Source organism: Uranotaenia lowii, chromosome 1 (assembly GCF_029784155.1).
Source record: "Uranotaenia lowii strain MFRU-FL chromosome 1, ASM2978415v1, whole genome shotgun sequence".
Taxonomy (NCBI): domain Eukaryota; kingdom Metazoa; phylum Arthropoda; class Insecta; order Diptera; family Culicidae; genus Uranotaenia; species Uranotaenia lowii.
The window spans coordinates 159,747,248-159,766,472 of NC_073691.1; the positions used below are offsets into that span (position 1 = coordinate 159,747,248).

General features: G+C 36.3%; 1 protein-coding gene across 1 annotated transcript in view; it reads right to left on the bottom strand.

Moving 5' to 3' along the window:
* Window positions 1-9,934: 9,934 nt before the first annotated feature.
* The window catches only part of LOC129740690 (allatostatin-A receptor-like), a 407,612-nt gene continuing 398,321 nt past the window's right edge, over window positions 9,935-19,225 (bottom strand). Inside the window, exon 6 of the mRNA XM_055732449.1 lies at window positions 9,935-12,555. The gene's annotated coding sequence lies outside the window, so the exon portion shown is untranslated. The remainder of the gene's footprint in view (window positions 12,556-19,225) is intronic.

Genomic DNA, 19,225 nt, shown 5'->3' on the forward strand with positions numbered 1-19,225 from the left:
TGTGGGCATTTTTCACAGTATTTCCATACTTTTCCACCACTCACACACACAGTAGTTCTTTGAATAATCAACGGTTTATTTGATAATGATGGATTTTGAATGAAACTGTGCAAAATTATTTTTTCCTTTTTCTCTTACATCGTAAATATCTCAAAAACGCGTAAATTTTAAATTTTGAAAAAAATAGGTCGGATAGTACTTTTTACAGGCAACAAAATGCTGTCAAATTTTTGAATGTCCGATTACTAGTAAACGAGCTATTAGCAAAAGAAAGTGTCCCATTTCTAAAAGAACTAAGCTTTACTTCTCTTTTTAAAAGAAACTAAAGACAATTTAGTGGATTCGGCTGTTTCGAAATTGAAAAACTTGATTATTTTTGAGCCATTTATAAGCGATTTTAAAGGAATTTCTGCTGGGAATATCACACAAACCCATCTCAACGAGATATGATTAACTTATTCAGATAAAGCTTTGATATCGAAATCTTCGTTTTGATCTTTCGTTTAATTTGAGATATTTTAACATCCTACGAGTCAGGCCCGTGCGAAGGACCCGTCCATGGGGGGGAGGGGGTTTCAAAATTCAAATTTAGCTGAAAATATTAACAATATCAAAAGTATACAAAAAATGAGAAATTTATTCCTTATATCACTTTCTTACTCTTGATCATAACACAAACTCGAAAAAATAATAAACTTTACTGTTACGATTCAAAATAAATCAAAGTTAAAAGTTTCAAATCAATGTTATTTCTGGTAAGTTATTAAAAAGTAATTTAGAATAGTGATTCTTATTCTGAACTAGATAAATTAAGTCAATAATTTCGAAATACAGAAAAAGAATGCGAATTTAAATTTCGAATAAAACCTGAAATTGAAGCTTTGAACATAATAATGAGTGCAAAGAAATAGAATGCATAACAACAGATTAAAAAATAAATTATTTCAAAATATTTCAAAAAATTTCATTGGTTCGAGTAGAAAATTCTGTAAATTTATTTAAAAATTTAAATAAAATTTAAATTCAATTTATTGCCCTTGTCGTTAAAAATTATTTTGTTTTAGTAAGAACGTTTCCAGATGTTGAAAATGAAAATTCGTTCCATGAGTAACAAATTGATGACATATGATGAAAATACTTCTAATCAAATTCAATTCACTCATTTCATATATCTTTTCCTCCTACCTTTCTATTCGCTTGTAATTTTCATAGTCTTGAAATGTTCTCACTAAAAGAATATAACTATCACCAATAAGGTCGATAAATTTAATTTACAAATATAACTAACAGCAGGGCCGTAGGAAGAACCGGGGGGTGGGTGACTGATTTTTACCTACGATTTTTTGAACAACAATGTTCGAAGACAAAAATAAATAAAACATATCATGTTTGTTACTATTAAATTATTCAATTTTAAGTACTTTGACATTAAGGTTTTTGGATTAAATCGCAACTTTAGAAAATTTGTCCTTATCCTCAAATGTGAACTAAATTTGCTTTCATCGATGGTTAAAATCTTTGAATTTGTTTAACCCTTTAATGCACAGTGTTGTTTTAAAACAACACTAATCTAAATCCAAATATCTCAAAGATGCGTGGATATATTTGAGTGATGTATTCACAGAAAATATTTTAGAGATTAAAAGAAACTAGCCTATGGTATTTTTATCACGATATTTTAATGTATCTATGAGATATTGAACACAGTATGCAAAAAAATTTCAAAAATCAAATTTTTTTTTTTTTTGAAAAAAATAGTTATTGGAAAATTGCTGTTATTTCTTCAGATTTGCAAATTCTAACAAATTTTTAAATCTCAATTAAGCACAAACACTTTTCTGCACCCAATAGACAAGGTAAGGAAGAAATTAGCAAAATCGTATTGAAATGAATTAAGAATTTCAAAAATTATTTAATGGGACATATCTTGTGAAATACTCGAAATATCGACTTAAAACCTATTGAGTTTTGTTGTTCGAATTAAAATGTTATTATTTCACTGAATAAATAACTGCTATCCTCATTTCAAAAAAGTCATGCATTAAAGGGTTAAGAATCATACTTTGTTGATTTGGGCATAAATTAAGCTTTTTAAGAGAGTTCAATTTCTTAAATAAAAACTTATTCTATACTCAAATCAAACAAGTTCAATCATCCAAACTATTTTTCAAATTTAAAGATTTTAAATTTGATGAAAATAAAATAAATTTTCAAAAAAAGTTAGAGATAAAAATCATCAGATTTCCGGATTAAATTTTCATGATGCAAATGTGCACCAAGTTAATGATAATTGTATGAAATTTGGCTTTAAAAAAAAACCTGCAATAATAACACATTGCAAACCAAATACGAGTTATTTCGTTTTTTTTATTTTATTTTTTCGCATATAATGCCAAATTTTGGCGCCCTTAATGTGTTAATTATGACAATGCACTGGGAAAATGTAGAATTTTGTGCAGATTTTTAAGGTGAAGATTTTTCTTGAAAAGTGAAATTTTTTATAAAGAATCAATTCTATAATGAAAATTCTGTGGATAATTTTCAAAATATTTTTTTTTTTTGCGATAAAACAAAGAACTCAAATTCTACTCTTCATGTGTGATTTTCAGCTGAATTGTGTTTACAAACAAATTTTGTTTTGAAAAATTGGAATCTGGAAATTCAATTGACAAGCAATCTTAACACATTAAGGACCGCGAAGAAATCTATGACGAGAAACATCAATAATCGCATTCTATATCTCAGGAACCTCTGGAATAAATTTTAAAAATTAAGCATATTCAAGTAACGGCAAATGTTGTGTTTAATTTTGTCGAATGAAGTTTAGCACTCAAATTCAGTCCTTTCGAGTTATACTTCGAAGTTTAGCACACTGTTGGTAAGCGAAATAAAAAAATTGCGCTTTAAAGTTGTATCCAAATTTCCAAACGATTTCTGAAATAAACAGAATATATGTTTGCGAATCTTATTCCAGATCAGAATTTTATGAGCGAAGTTATAAGGCCCTCATTCATGAATCTATTATTTAAATCTGTAAGTCAGGTTTAATCTAAATTCATTATTTAAATTATTCCATTTTGATCTTTATTGTGAATCAGAATTAAAATATAAATTTACAATGATTTGAATCTTACTTGTCAATTTTGGATTGCCATTTCAAAGCTTTAATTTTTTCTTATTTTGTGTTAAAATTAAGTTCAAGAAATTAGAATTTGAATAGAAAATAAAATTTCTCTTTTTTATCATAATCGGAAAATAATTATCAAAATATTCAAAATGCATATGATCTCGAAAAATATGATTAAAAATTGATATGAAATGCAAAACCAAATTTGAACCAGGATTTTAAAGCAGCTTTTCATTTCTAATTTCTTATGATCATTCGAATTGAAAATCAAGAATCCTGAGCAGGATACATAATCCTCAATACGAAAATGGTTTTGTGTGTGAAGTGAGGTCGCTTGAGCAAGGTAGGAGTATTATTAGTTTTCTCATAAGTGTGCTTCGAGTAATTTGGAACCTCTTAATTTAGGGCAATACTGAGGATACGCGCTTGTTAAGAAGACACCTAATTAAGTTGTTTAACCTGATGAGTAGAGGTGAGAATGTCATTGAGAAATGTTGAAAAAAATTATTTAATTCAGCATAATTAATATTAGGTGGCTAGCGGAAGGCAGCTACAGCAGATACGAATCGAGACAGCAGAAAGCGAATAGGAGAAATTACTAAACGTGAAATTGAAACATTGAATTTAAGTTCTTTTCAACAAAGCTATGTTTCTATCGTAGGTTTTTAAAACTCGCCGAACTTCGAACGAATAAAGGAGTGTTAAAAATTCGGAAACAACTTTTCTTCGTTACCCGTGAACCGCAAGTAACGAACCATTACATGGCGCCCGAATAGGGACCTGAACCCTAGACCGTTCGTTACTCGTTACTCATCAGGTTAAACAACTTAATTGGGTGTCTTCTTAACATGCGCGTATCCTCAGTATTGCCCTAAATTAAGAGGTTCCAAATTACTCGAAGCACACTTATGAGAAAACTAATAATACTCCTACCTTGCTCAAGCGACCTCACTTCACTTCGCACTATTCCATTAAGTTCGCACTTTTAGCCTAAGCTCGTACTTTTAGGATGAATATTCACAAAAACTAGAGCTTCACACCTAACGCGAATTTATTGTTGTTTTGTTATTCGTCCTACGACTTTCCCGCCGAATAAACCGCTTTCTTTTCTCTCGCTCTTTTTCCCTGTTCAAAACTGTCATCAACTTGAGTGCGTTCAGTGCTGCCCGTTCAGTAGCTCCGTTCAGTAACAGATTACTAATGAAGTTATGGATGAACTTGTTTAGATACCCTTCTTAATGAAAACCAATTTCAAAGACGAGGTAGGGTTTTTGTGTGTCAAGATTTGAATTTCAATAGAAAAATTTATTAGATTGAATATCGGATTCACAATCACAAATAAGTTTCAATTCGTGAAAGTCATATAGTGTTGTAGAATGAAATCTCTAAGATTAAAAGTGATTTGGTACTGAATACCGAATAAATACTGAATAAATTTTAAACACTTCTTGGGATCAAATAATGTCAAGTTACTACGATAATCTCATTTTTGAAACTGGAAATTTACTTGGAAAAAATCTCCCGTTCTCACGGCGAATATCAAAATACATCATCTTGATATAATTTAGTTTTCTCTTCTGATCGGGAAGGATTTTTAACGATGGCTTTGAGAAAATCGGGCTCTTAAAATGATATAAATTGATACAGCTAAATTCATCTGAAAAATGAAAACAACTTTCTTGCATCCGCATTCAAACTTCAAAAGAACCGCGAATCAGTCCACATCATTGATCGCTTAATTCTATGGGTTCGAATAAAAGCACACTGTGAATAAACCCCCACACCAAAAAAAGGGTGAACAAACGCATTGTGCTTCAGCGAATGTATGTTTCTGTAGCCTTGGGGCGTCGTCATCTTTGAGTTTTGTTTTATTACAACGCTTTTCTAACTGGCATTTTAAAACAGTTTTAAAACTGCTTTAAGATTTTAAATATTTACTTACTAAACGCCATGTGGATTGTGAAATTCAATCGAAATTTCTGAAACAATCTTGCAGGAAATAATATTATAAATCTAAAAACTAGTCATTTTCAACAAATTCGACAATGTTTGCGGTAATTTTTGTGGTATAGGGGAGATGAGGGCATAACGAGCACCCAGGGCATAATGAGCACTCCTTATTTCTACATAAGTACGTATTTTCTTTAAAAAAATTTCAGAAGGATTTGTTGCGTACTATCCATAGTATTAATTTTTGTATGTATGTATGTTGTATGTTGATAATCCACCATGGGTGCACGGATTCACCGCAGTTTTACCAAAGTATGAACCCTCTGCATTCTTTTGATTAACTATTCACAGCATCTCTAATGCAGTATTTTCCATACCCGGCACCATGGCTTCGTGTCATCTGTTGTGAACGTATGTACTTTGTATGAGTGTTTGTGTTAATTTTGGACGAATGTTTCAATCACCTCCAAAACCAGTCAAAAATTTATAAAAATTATTAATTTTTATAAATTTACTACAGGTATTCCGGCATCCGTGTATATACCTGGCTAGTTGGCAGATGGTTGACCATTCAAAAATATATGCATTTGTTTTAATTTTGAGATACACTTGACATCTTACCTTGTTGCGCAACTCTACCTACCTTACCATACAACCTAACAATATTTTCTTCTCCTTTCGGCTACTTTATTTGAATACTCCCAACAAAAAGAAGCCATCTGCCGAAAATACGTGATCTGATCACTACGCTTTAAACATGCCATCTTCGGCCTATTTCCCTCGTTTGGAAATTTTCCCGTTTCCTGTTTTTCATATAAACCTTTACAATTTTTCACCTCACTTCCCATTTCATGCACAATTTTTTTCTCCACTGTTCACCCAAACGCTACTAATTTCTCTCGTAGATCCGAGTAGGCTCTCTTTTCTTTTTATTTTCTAACTTTCCCCTCGAAAGATTCCCCCTCAATTTCTCAGGTTTTATCACTAACTTCTCTCTTCCACCCACATCTTTCCAGCCCTCACTTGAAGCCCTTTTTCTCTACGGGAGAATTTCATTCTTCATTCTTCTTCCTTATTCTTCAGCCACCACTTGCTGCGCTTAAAAACCCTGTAGCATGCCTTTCTAGGCACTTCTGCTTGGCCAACATTTTTTAATTTCGGATCAGCTTTCCAGCATTTCACTTTTCAAATCACTCCCCGATTCCATCACAGAAGGTTTCAATAATCACACGAAACGAGAAGCGACAAATTTATTTGATCGCAGCAAGCCACAGTCGTCGTTATGGCAACAACACGAAAGCAGGGAATTGAATTTTCCGACATCATTACGTCCACTGCTGCTGTAGGCTTTTTCTGTTGCACTCTTCTTTTGATTTTTTTCATTTGTTTAATAATAGTGACTTAGTCAACTATTGCAAAGCAGCAACACCAATGTACTCTTTAATATTTTGCACCTTATAATATTTTGCACCTTATAATATTTTGCCCTGATTCTCTCTGGCCAAAAAAACTTTTTTTCTTCAAACCGCTATCTGAAAACCACACGAATTCTTACCAGCACATTTTCGGAGAATTTACTTAAGAATTCTTTTTTCTGTTGTCAATTCAGACTTCATTTTGAAATGAGATGACAGAATCACAGCACCATTTTAAAACCAAATTCAGCACCACTTCAATTTAGACAAGCCCGCGACGAAAAAGCAAACTTCAAGTTTCAAGCACACCTTACACTGCGCAGCACCGGGAAAGCACGACCGCACCCGATGAGAACCAACTTCAGACTCGTGCAAAAACACGAAATTTTCTTGCTCAAAAACAAACACTCCACAACACAATACACACTTTCGAGCACGTACTATCCATAGTATTAATTTTTCACCAAAAAATAAATATCCTTCTCATCTTCACAGAAATATTAAATTGTAACCAGCTAGGTTCTCAAGTGACGAAAATATTATAATTTTAGAGCACCACCAAATAAGCTTTTATGACCTTTAAATCATTTTGATCTGAAATGTACGCACTGCAACATCATTTACACATTGTTTCTCAATTTTCAACATCATAAAATTTTTGATTTTTCACTTTAATCAATTTTAAAACGCTTTTTTACTTTAGTTTGTTCACTAGAGGCGAACAGAGCACTTTCAATGAAGGCATAATGAGCATTTTCTGCCGGGGAATCTAGCAGCGAATTCAACTCGATGAAGTCAACTGAATAATAGAGCTACAGCTTGGCTTGTTTCGTCTATCGATTTGGCCTATTGGTAAGGTGTCAAACAGGTAATCAGTAGACTCGAGTTCGATTCCTGTTGGAGAGGATTTTTTTTTTGCACATACCATTCATGATTGATTTTTTTTTTATTGTTACATTATAAGGCTAATAGCATCAAAGCATCATCCGTCAAACAAAACACCAGAAACATAATGTATGAGCATGTGTTCATTCTTTGAATTCTACAAACAAACCTAGATTATTTTCTTATTGTTTTGTTTGATGAATCTACGCCTCACCGTTTAGTGCAATCATGATCATGAATGATAAATGAAAAAAAATCACCTCGACCTGGATTCGAATTCGAGCCTACTGATTATCTCTCCGGCATCTTACCAATACACAGAAAAAAAATCTGAATCCTTAACAACACTGAAATTGAAAAACCTTTAATATTACATGACGTCGAACGCGGTTTGTTGATGTAAATTTACAGATTGAAAAAAGTTGAATCCATAATAGCACTGAATTCGAAGGACATGAATATTACATGACACGGAACGCGATTATTTGATGTAAATTTCCATCACATATGATGTAAATAAAAAGAAGCATCACAAATGACGGAATTTTCAGTGCGAATTAAATATTACACGTCTTAAATATTTACATGTCTTCCAAATTTTACACGTCTGTTGAAATTCATAGACGTGTAATATTCAACTCGCTCTGAAAATTCCATCATATGTGTTGCTTCTTTTTCGTTACGTCATATGTGATGTAATTTTACAAATGTTTTTGGTCATACACAATTCTTAACAACACTGAATAAGAAATTTCTTAAAATTACACGTCATGGAATGTGATGAGGACATTGAATTTGTGTTTAATCAATATTTCAAACACTGAACATGATAATGTCATGTAAAATTATGAACTGTCAAGAACAGGACCATAGACAAATGTAAACAAAGTGTCAAGTCAAGTCGTGCACCAAAGTTTAAGCAGTTTTCCCGCGAGTGAGGTTCCCGGAGATCTTCGTGAAGCAGGGGTGCGGTTCCGGAAGCGGCTCCACGTGAATCAACTTAGGATCCGGGGAAGAAAGTAAAAGGGTGAAGTGAATCCTAATAAAAAAAATGTGTGCTAAAAAATGTTTGTCGCTAAGTAAAATAAATTAAATTAGTTATAAAAAGGTTTAATTTTTATGAAGAGATGAGAAAATTCCATTGTTGAATCATATAAACAAAAAATAAAACAAAATAAATTCCAATTGGAAAGTTTCCTTCCAATATTCAGTGAGATTATAATTTACATCATTTTTATTTTACACGTTGCAAAATTTTACATCATTTTTATTTTACACGTTGCAAAATTTCACTGGCGTGTAATTTCCAACTAGCACTGAAAATTCCGTCATATATGATGCTTCTTTTTATTTACATCACATGTGATGTGATTTTACAGATTTTTTTCGTAGTGTGTAGGCCGAATCGTCAGACGATACAAGTCAAGCTGCAGCTCTATTACTCAGTTGACTTCATCGAGTCGAATTTGCTGCTAGAATTCCCGGCAGAAAACGCTCATTATGCCTTCATTATTGGTGCTCATACTGCCTCGGGGGGTTTCTCATTATGCCTCTACAGTGACTGGTTTTCAGCTTTCGGCAAAAATTTTTAAAATGCATTTTTAAACGTTTTTATCTACTTTTTCAAGTTTCATCCAATTAGGCAATCGACTATTTGAGTGTCTGAACACGAAACAATGATGTAATTCACATATTACAGCTGTTCTCTATGGTTAAATAAGCGTTTTCCTTAAGGTGGCCATTACGCCCCCATCTCCCCTAGGTAATGAATTGCAATGCAAAACCAAAATTGAATCATTTAAGCAAATTAATATGTTCCTTGAATTATTATTTTTTTAATAAAAATATTCTTAAAATTTGGCCAACCTGGATTTTCTTTGAGGTGCGCTTATGTTTTGAGGTTGCTGGAAGTTTCTTGATATATTGAAAATCCCACAGTAAAATTTCTATCAGACTCCATGAGTTTTTTCCGTGATAGTCTTTAGAGGGGTCTGAAGGGTTTCTTAAAGCTAAGTATATACGGTCGAATAAAACTATTTTGTTGGATGAAATAGTCTTAAGCAAGCTGTGAAGGTTGGCATAAAACTTAAATTGTTGTTTGGGATGCATTGGAATGATAGCTTCAGAGTTCCAATAAATACCCGATCAGAAGAGCATATCAAAAATACTACTCAAACTCATCTCAATGAGATATAATTATTTTATTCAGATAAAGCTTTGATTTAAGAATCGTTTTTTTTTAATTCTTTTTGAAGGAATTTAACAAATATCAAAATCGTCGTTTTAGTTGTTCCGAAGTAAAAAAAAAATCTCATTTGAAACAAATGGAAGAACCACCCTTCTCTCCTTCTGCCTCTCCCTTTAGCGAGAGAGTCTTCTAACTTTTAAACAAACCCAAAACTGTTGGGTATCAAATTTCAAGTCATTCTGATCACTCGTTTAGACGTGATAATGTTACAAAAAAAAAACTCTGATGTAATGAATCAAGCGTTCTTTGGCAAAATAAAAATCCTGTACTTCTGATTGATAAATTAAATCAATTTTCAGAATTAATTTTTCATAAGTAAAAATTTTAGCTCGGAATAAAACGTTTCCCGAAATAAATAAAACCCATGTGCCAGACCCCGCATCGAGAGCTTGCTGATTGCTATTCCACGCTTGCATCAGAGTATTTAATCAGCTATCCAAATACACTTTTAACTTTACTCAGTTTACTTGTTACCTGTGGTAGCCATTGAAAATCGGATAGTCGGCCCGATGTAGAAGGAAGGAGCTTGAAATTTTCTTTTTGCATCGATAAATTTAAAGTGGAAAATAAACTTGTGAGTTGTTGAAATTTATTTTTGAAACTTGAGCGTTGTTGATATTTAATTTTGAAGAAACATTCGAGTCTCACGAAGAACAACACAGTAATAAATCTTTTCACTGATTCAGGTTTTTTTTCAAATTTTCACGATGAATAAAATGATCATCATCACCCTGTCGAATGTTAGTCCGAATGAACAGCAGAGCCAGTGGGCGTCGGTCCCATTTTTTTAATATTCAATCGTTCAAAAGATCAAATCTCAAAATAAAAAAACAATTGGGTCGATCGATCCACATAATCAAACGTTTATTGGGCTTGCTGTTCATTCGGACTAAAGATCCACTCGCCTAAAATCCGATCGGAATGACGTGCATTCAGCATAGTGATCCATATTGGTTTAACGTAATGGTGCGAGATTTTTCGGATTCCGATTTTTTAATTTTTTTTCAAAAATAATCATAAAAGGAAAGCCTTAAATATGAATTTAAATCTGTCGATGAGTTTTGAAGAAAAAACATTTTTTTTTCAATTTGTGTTGAGTAATTTCTAGGTTTTGACAAAATTTTCCCGGATATTGCCCAGATTTTTTATCGTTAAATAAGGAATCAAATGCTCGGATTTTGCCAGGTTTTTATATTAAATTGCTCGGATTTGTCCGACCCGGATATGTGCTGAAAAAATTCTAACAATCTTAGTCTAACGTGCTTTGAACAGAGTGTCCTGTTGGATTAACGTCCATTTGACCTAATGTCCACTTCGACTGCCGTAACTTCAGCCCGACGTTTATTCGGCCAATGATCCACCAACATAATTTTTTGTATTTTTATTTTCACTGTGTTGAAAACGAAGGTAATCAAATTGAAACGGTAATGGATCGAATTCAATTAAAACTGGAAACCAACAAACAAACTTTTTTGTTATTTTTCTTCATCATGTGCGTTGTGCAACGCAAATCAGTCCAAGTCGATAACTACGTATCTGGTTTGTATAATATGCAATATTTCAAATTTACCTTACCAAACCAAGCGTGCTTTTTTGCCATCATTTCACTTTCAAATTTATTTTTTTTTCAACTTTTTAACGGACCTACTTTGTGCTATTTTAATTAGGATGTCGATAATGAAAACTTCCAATCAAAGTGAAATTGTTGGTTGGGATAGACTAAATAAATAATTAAACAAGGACAAACGAAGGCAAATTGAAAATTACGGAAGCTCCATCGAAGGTTTGCAAAATCTCGGGGCTCATCGGAATCAAGTTTGCATTTTTTTCCCTCGATTGAACTACTGTTGCCGTAACATCTACGCTAGTTACTGTAAACATCAACAAAATATATTGATTCTGGAGTAATAAAATATTTTCATATTTTCTTTAATGTTCTGCCTCTCCCTTGCCGCTATGTACACATCTGCTAGGAAATTCTGCTGCCGAAATTTATTTCCCCAAAAATAAACTAACCATAAGGTACTGGTTTTGTTTTTCTGAACATACTACATCAACATCAATCATAAATATTTCAATTATAGTTTTAACTTTGCTATGAATTAGGCTCTAATAAATGTGTTCCAGGTTCGTTTTATTACAAAATTTTCCACATGATTATGGTTAGAAAGTCTAATCTCTAAACTATCGCTACCATAAAACAGCTATCAACAGGTCGGTGTTAGTTTAATTTTTGTTTCTATAGTACAGTGGTTTTAAATTTTCGGATTTTTTTTACCATATTTTTGATTTCATGTTTTCTTTTATCTAATTTTTCAAAAGTATGACAGTATAAAAATGATTTCACTACGATCTTTCATCAAAGTTAGATTTTCATATGTTTTTTATTGTAAATCTTTCTCCACTTTTTTTTTTTGTTTAAAAGAGAAATTCCAAAATAAACCTATCTATCTACAAGCTTATTAGATAACTTTATCATTTTATTTGTTGACTTTGTCAGATTTTTGAAACATTTTCTCAACCATCTCAGATTCAGTGTAATTTTGTTTTACTTGACCTCCCTCGAATATGCCTGCCTTATCTAGGTACGTAAGTTTCGATGTTTCTCTGGCATTTTTTCTTCTGTTTTTTTTTTTATTTTTTTTATCTCTCTCATCGCTCGTTTTAATTATTTATCTGCTTCTTACCGTCCGAAATCCGGGTCCATTTGCATCTCAAGTAGAAAAGTGTGTATTTACAGCCAATTCGGTCCTGCTTAGCGATGGGGCAAATGGGCAAAGTTTTTCTTTGCCTTTTCTGTTTTCTTCGTTCGGTCCATTCTACCCGTCCGATGATGAATGGCCCGGGGAGGCCACCAAATCCGAACCTTCCAGGATCTCCTAGGTTCACCAAATGTTGGCTGCTGCTGCCACCGGTTTTCCGGAGCATTCCTGTTTGGGGGAAATAATTGACACTAATTAGAGTTTCTCGTTTTTCAATTTCGGGCATCTGGCCCTGGGAAAACCAGTTTCAAAAGTGCTAGCCAAAAAGCGAAAAAAAATCTGCGTTCTCGGGAAAATGACTTTCTCGGAAGTTGGCCAGCAGGATTGATGTCTTTCCTTTGATCCGGGAAGTGTCAGCAGAAGTAAGTGTCCCCAAAGTTTCTTAGTGGAAACTATTAGAAAAGTTGTTTTACTCTTAATCGAAGCATATTCTATTTGTAAGATTGAAAGGAGGTGTTCCTGAACTTATGGTAGTGTTTTTTTGCTTCACTAATTACGTATTTTATTTCACGAAAACTTGTCCTCTTTCGAATGGAAATGGATCTCTTAGAAAAAATCGTCCAATCTGGTAAAACTCTCAAAAATTACTTTCATTAATTAAGTGAACAAATTGATCGGAATTCTACTTGATAACAACCCTTGTTCAAAATAAAATAGGAAAGACTCAGTAAACATTGTAGTAAACATTAGAGAATGATCGCGTAAAAAGCTAAAAAACAGCACTTACCTATCAAAGTGGAAGCAATATACATACATAAATTTCATTTCTTTCTAAAGCGACGCAAACTACACCAATTGGGCGATATTCGACACCTTATTCGAACCTATCGGAAACATGCAAGAGAACGCGCGATTTTGCTCTCACAGCCTTCAAATCGTTCCCAGCGATAATATTTTTCAGTTCTCTCATTGGTCAATATTACTCAACTCTCATCTGATTTTTAGCCATCTGGATGCACTTCTTAGTTGCAGAGAGAACATGAGAGAACATTTTCTCATTTGAAGCCTGCGCGGAAGCAAAATCATTTCAAAATTTACAAACATGGCGGACTTTCTATCATATCCGATTTGAACTGACTTCAGTCGACATTTTATACGATCTTTTCACTATGAAGTTGGAATTGCGATTCGCAACACCATTGTAAACGACTTAAGTTATCATTTCTGATACAATTTCATGTATGCTGGGATTACTTTATGTTGAAGTGGTTTGTGTTGAATTTGTTAGATTTGTTAGATAAGAAAGGACAGAAACCCCTTTTCCCGAGTGACGGGATTCATCACGAAACAACACGCTGAAATCGTCCAAAAATTGCATTTTAAAATGATAATCCCAAATTTTGATCAAAATCGCGAAATAACGCTTAGAATAGCCAGAAAACACGTTAAAAAATAATGATCCCAATTAAATCCAAAATTCTTAGTTAGTCTTGGTAAATCTTCGTAACTGAAAATTGTAAAATTTTCAAAGGTGCCGGACAACATTAGAGAAAAATGTGTAAAGAATTTGATACGAAAAAGGTGGAACACGTTAAATTTTGTCAAACTCTACACAACTACACTAATACTCACTTCTTACACCGACTACCTATCCGGATATACAAATAAAGGTTAGTTAGAGAAAACATTCAACGTGTTCTGAGAGATTTCTGTAGGTCTCCGTCGGGGGGATAAGAATTTATTATCGCTGCATGGTCCCTGGTGATTATCGTCTTTCATTACTACTGTAGATGGAATTGAAGTTGAGCAAAAGTGAAGGTCTGAAAGTCTAAATATTTGTTGAGGGGGTGTGAAATTGGATAGAGGACTTTTTTTTTCTTTTTCTCGGGATTTTCATCCCGAAGGATGATTCATCCCTCTTCCGTCCGGGGCAGTTGTTTTTGTTGTTGTCGCTTTTGTTTTGTTTTTCTTTTTACATTTCTGCAAAAATATTGGTCATACGAAGGAATGACAGCACTTTTTCCTCCTCATCTGGGTCGTTGGAAAGAATTTCTCGTAGGCTGTTTGCAAGTTGCCTGACTGTTCGGGCTTGTTGGTGAACTAGGCATTGCGTTAAGATGTGTTTAACAGTTAGTGGCACATTACAGGCATGGCATACGGGGGAGTCTTCTCTTCCCATTAAGTGACCATAGGTCAGCCTTGTATGACCAATACGCAGCCGTGTCAAGGTGCGCCGTTCAAGGAATGCCTTCCGGTCGTTCCATCTTGAAGTGCAGTTCTTTACCTCTCTCAGTTTGTTGTCTCGGCATACGTTCCACTCATGGCTCCAAGCGAGAGAAAGCTGTTCCTTTAGCCAGTGGATGGCATCTTTGGGAGGGATGGGTATATTTGGTGGTTATTGTTGACTGCCTTCAGTAGCTAATCGGTCTGCGGTTTCATTGCCCGGGATATTGGTGTGTCCGGGAATCCAGCACAAGATTATGTTTTTCTGGATGGCAAGGCGGGATAAGCCATGGATCCAAGGATGCTTAATATTTCCGGCCAAAACAGCTTTTAGGACACTGGCCGAGTCGGAAAAAATAACAGACCCGGATTGGGGGCACATGTCTTCAGCTGCTTTCAGAATAGCGAAGGCTTCGGAACTGAAGACAGAACACTTAGAGGGTAATGCAAGTGCTAGGCTGCCAGTACTACAAAATATCCCGCATCCAACACGGCCATCAGCGGACTTAGAACCGTCCGTGTAAAGTTTGGGAAGATCTTTGTATTTTCTCTCGACGAGTTGAAGGAAAAAGGACTGGGCGATTACAGAACTTTCTCGAGCGCGTAATTTAGAAAGCAGGCTTAGATCCACTTGTGGGATTGGCGAATCGTATTTCCATGGTCTAGGTTCGGGACGAGCAGCTATTGCAGGAAGAGATGTGTTGTGCTTCTGTAGGAAGTCCTCAGCTCGTCTGATCATGGGGACAGTTGAGTCACGTTGGTAGGATAACCAGCGAATGGCTTTATGCGTTAGGTTCTTGGATAGGACGTATTGAAAAGGATATTGCCCACTTTCAGCCATTAGGGATGTTATTGGGCTGCTTTTAAATGCTCCGCTAATAATACGGATAGCTTGGTTGTAAGTTGGTTCGAGACTATTAAAGATACGATCTTCTCCTCTACTGAACAAGCCGAGTCCATGAAACATAGTTGGTAGGAGCCACCCGTGAACAAAACAGAATAAAGATGTGCGAGAACCAGCGCCCCTGGCGCTGCATATTTTTTTAAGGATGTCCAGCTTTGAAATAGAAGACTGTCGGACTCTGTTGGCGTGTGAAACAAATTTTAGTCGGTCGTCCACCCAAACGCCTAAGATGCGGGTGGTGTGAACTAGAGGTATTGTTTTGTTGTCCATAGTGAGTGGCGGTAATGTGCTTAATCTTCTCTTCCTGTGACTGCAGTGCATTAATTTCGATTTTTCGGGAGCGAACGTGAAACCCATGGTAGGTGCCCAGTTGGCTATTTTATCGACAGCTGTTTGTAACTTCTTTCTAGCTTGTTTGGGGAATGGTGAGACGGAGAGGAGGGTGATGTCGTCGGCGTATACTAGCATTCTAACATTATCCGGTATGATGTCGAACAGAGACTGCATTCCAATCAGGAAAAGCGTAGGGGCAATGACGGAACCTTGGGGAACCCCGTTTGTAATGATACGAGATGGGGATAGTTTTCCGTCGGTGAATACTCTTGCTTTACGGTCGGACAGGAAACTTTTAACAAAATGGCCTAGTCTTCCCAATATTCCCCATTCTTTGAGAGTTTTTAATATTTTGTGCCTATGAACCCGATCAAAGGCCTTTGAAAGGTCTAAAGACAGGCATTCAACATGGTGGTTTTTTCCGAGGGCATCGTCTAGGATACTTTCGAGGACTGTTAGGTGATCATCTGTTGAGCAACCAGGGCGGAAGCCGTACTGTCTTATATCCAACCTGTTGCTGGACTCAAGCACGGAGACGAGACGACGCTTGACCATTCGCTCCAATATTTTTCCTGAACAGTCAAGGAGGGTGATGGGGCGGTAGCTATTGATGAGGTGTAGGTCCTGTTGCGGTTTTGCGATGGGGATGATAAGCCTCATAAGATACCATTGTTGTGGTATCACCCCGTTCTGCCAGATTTCGTTTAATATTTTAAGGAATACAATTTTGCCAATGGGTGGTAGGTTCTTCAACAGCGGGTATCCTATTTCGTCTTGTCCTGCGGATAGTCCTTTAACTTTTTGGAGGGCAGCACCAAGCTCCTCGAGGGTGAAATCGGAGTTGTATTGCAAATTCTAGTCGGTATTAAAGTCGATAGTGGTCGGGTCGTCGTTGGTGTAAGTACTAGTAGAGGAAACGGACGCAAAATGCTCGCAAAAAGAATCAGCTAACAGAGCAGGGTCATTGGAGTACTGTTGACCCAACAGGAGATGGTATCGACTGGTGCGGTTTGAGCCATTCAAACGTTTAATTTTTTCCCAAAGCTTGGCGGATGGGGTATTGGGATTGATTTCCTCAACGAATTCTTTCCAGCAGTTGTTTTTAGCTAACTTAATAGCAGCTCGAGCAGCCGAGCGTGCAGCTTTGTACTCTTTAAGCGCGGTTTCCTTATTGTAATGGTCATTTGGAAGGCGTCTAAGGGCACGGAGCTTTTTTCGACGAAGCTTGATGGCTTGACGAACTTCGGGACCCCACCAAGGGACGGCCGGCTTTCCAGGCACGCCGGTTGTACGTGGTATGTACAAGCGTGCGGTGTCAAAGAGGAGCTTAGCGAAGGAATCGTAGGTGTGTTGATTATATCCTTCAAGGGCACGGTCGATTCCGATTTGATAGCCAATCCAGTCAGCTTCCTCGTATTTCCACCGAGGTCTGGTGGCAACTTGGGGTGTGGATTGTTCCAAGGATATTATAATGGGTATGTGATCACTTCCGTGAGTATCATTCAGGACTTTCCAAGTGAACTTTAGGACAACCTCCAGGGACGCAACACTCAAGTTCAAGGCAGAAGTGTTACCAGTTGAGGGGTCGATTCTTGTTGGCATAGTGTTATTTAGTGGGATAATATGGTTAGATGAACAAAAACTTTCTAGGAATGCACCTTTTCTGTCAGTTTGTATACAGCCCCAGCTAATGGAGTGAGCATTAAAGTCGCCCAGAATTAGGACCGGTTGGGGTAGCTGTCCAAACAATTCTTCAAGTTCATGGGAATATTCGTCAAAACTTGTTTGGGGTGAGATGTATAACGAGGATATTGTTAGGTTGATTGGTGGTTTGAGACGGATGCAGACCACATTAAGTGGAGAGTCAATAGTAATAGTAGTATAGGGGTATCCAGTTTTGACGGCTAGACCAGATCCTTGTCCGTGGTTTGTACTTAAGTGGAGAGTGTAATCCTTAAAAAAGTTTTGGGGTATCTTGTTTTGATATGTTAGGGTTTCTTGCAGAGCAAGTATGATGGGAGAGTAGTTTCTGATTAAAAGTTGCATTTCGGTGGCGCGGGCTCTCAATCCTCGAAGGTTCCATTGAAGTACAAATGAGATTTTTCTTTTTTGGGTTGGAGTTCTGGTAGTGGGGTTGTTGGACGGAATTGGGTCTATTGTTGGGATGTGGGTGATAGTGGATGGATTTCTGGGAATCGGTGAGTAAACAGGATTTATGTTTGGGGAGGAGTTCAGGTGTGCATTGCGATCGAATGATAAGGTATTATGAGAACTGGACATATTTGAAAAAGGTAATAAAAAATAAGTTTACTCACCAGGATGTGGAGGGGACTAGGTGTTTATTCGGGATTTCTTACTGGCCAAGTTGGGTTTGTTGGGTGATGGTTGAGATTGTTTCTTTCTGAGTTCAACTTCAGTTCTGGCACTTCGTTCCTCGGATGAATCTCGGTTGCGGCCTCTTTTAGGTGTTGAAGAAGCAGTACTAGTCTCTGACATCATGGTATCATCGGAATCTGTCGAAAATTCTTCGTCTTCGATATTTGGTTGGGGGGTTGTTAGTAGTTTGTTGAATTGAGCGGTGAGTGTGGAATCGGTCGAAAAAACTTCAGTTTCAATACTTGGTTTGGGGGTTGCTTGTAGTTTGTTGAGTTGGGCGGTGAGTTTAGAGATAATGTTTTCCAATTCTTTTATTCGTTGATCTTTCGCGACAAATTGATTGATGGTTCTGGCTGCTTCCATACGATGTTGAACGGAACTAGCGTTTCTGGCTGCTTTGCATCTGGAACGGAACTCTTTCACAGCGGCGCTTTGGGAGATGCCAAGATCAACACGGATCCTCCACAATTCAAGCAGAATGGATCATTAGTACATTTGGGATGGGAATCAGCAACCCCGCACTGCATACAAGCTTCATTGTGTTCGCAGCGGGTTTTTGTATGTCCGTATTTGCCACATTTGTAGCACATCAGAGATCGTGGGTAATAGGGTCTGGTTTGTGTTCGGATGTATCCAAAATAGACGTGAGTTGGAGCTGTGGTTCCTTTAACGGTCAGAACCATGGTATTTGTGGGCTCATCCTTACCATCAACCTTTTTTACAAAACGATAAACCCGAGTGACGCCTTGTTCTGCTAGTCCTTCTTGAAGCTCTTTGTCGCTCATGCCAAAAACTTCGCGGCACGACACGATGCATTGGGTGGAGTTAAGTGTTGGGTGCATACCGATTACTATCGTGGATCCATCGATCAGCTAGTTGATTTTAATCAATTTTTCGGCTTGCTGGTGGCTGCGAACCTTGAGAAGATAGCTGCTACCTCCTTCGGTTGGTTTGGCAGAATCTATTCGTCCAACAGCTTGGTCCACTGTCTTGGCGATAATAAACGGGTTCAGGAGCTTGCTGTTGCCTACTGGTTTCAGGATAAGAAACTGGGCGTCACCG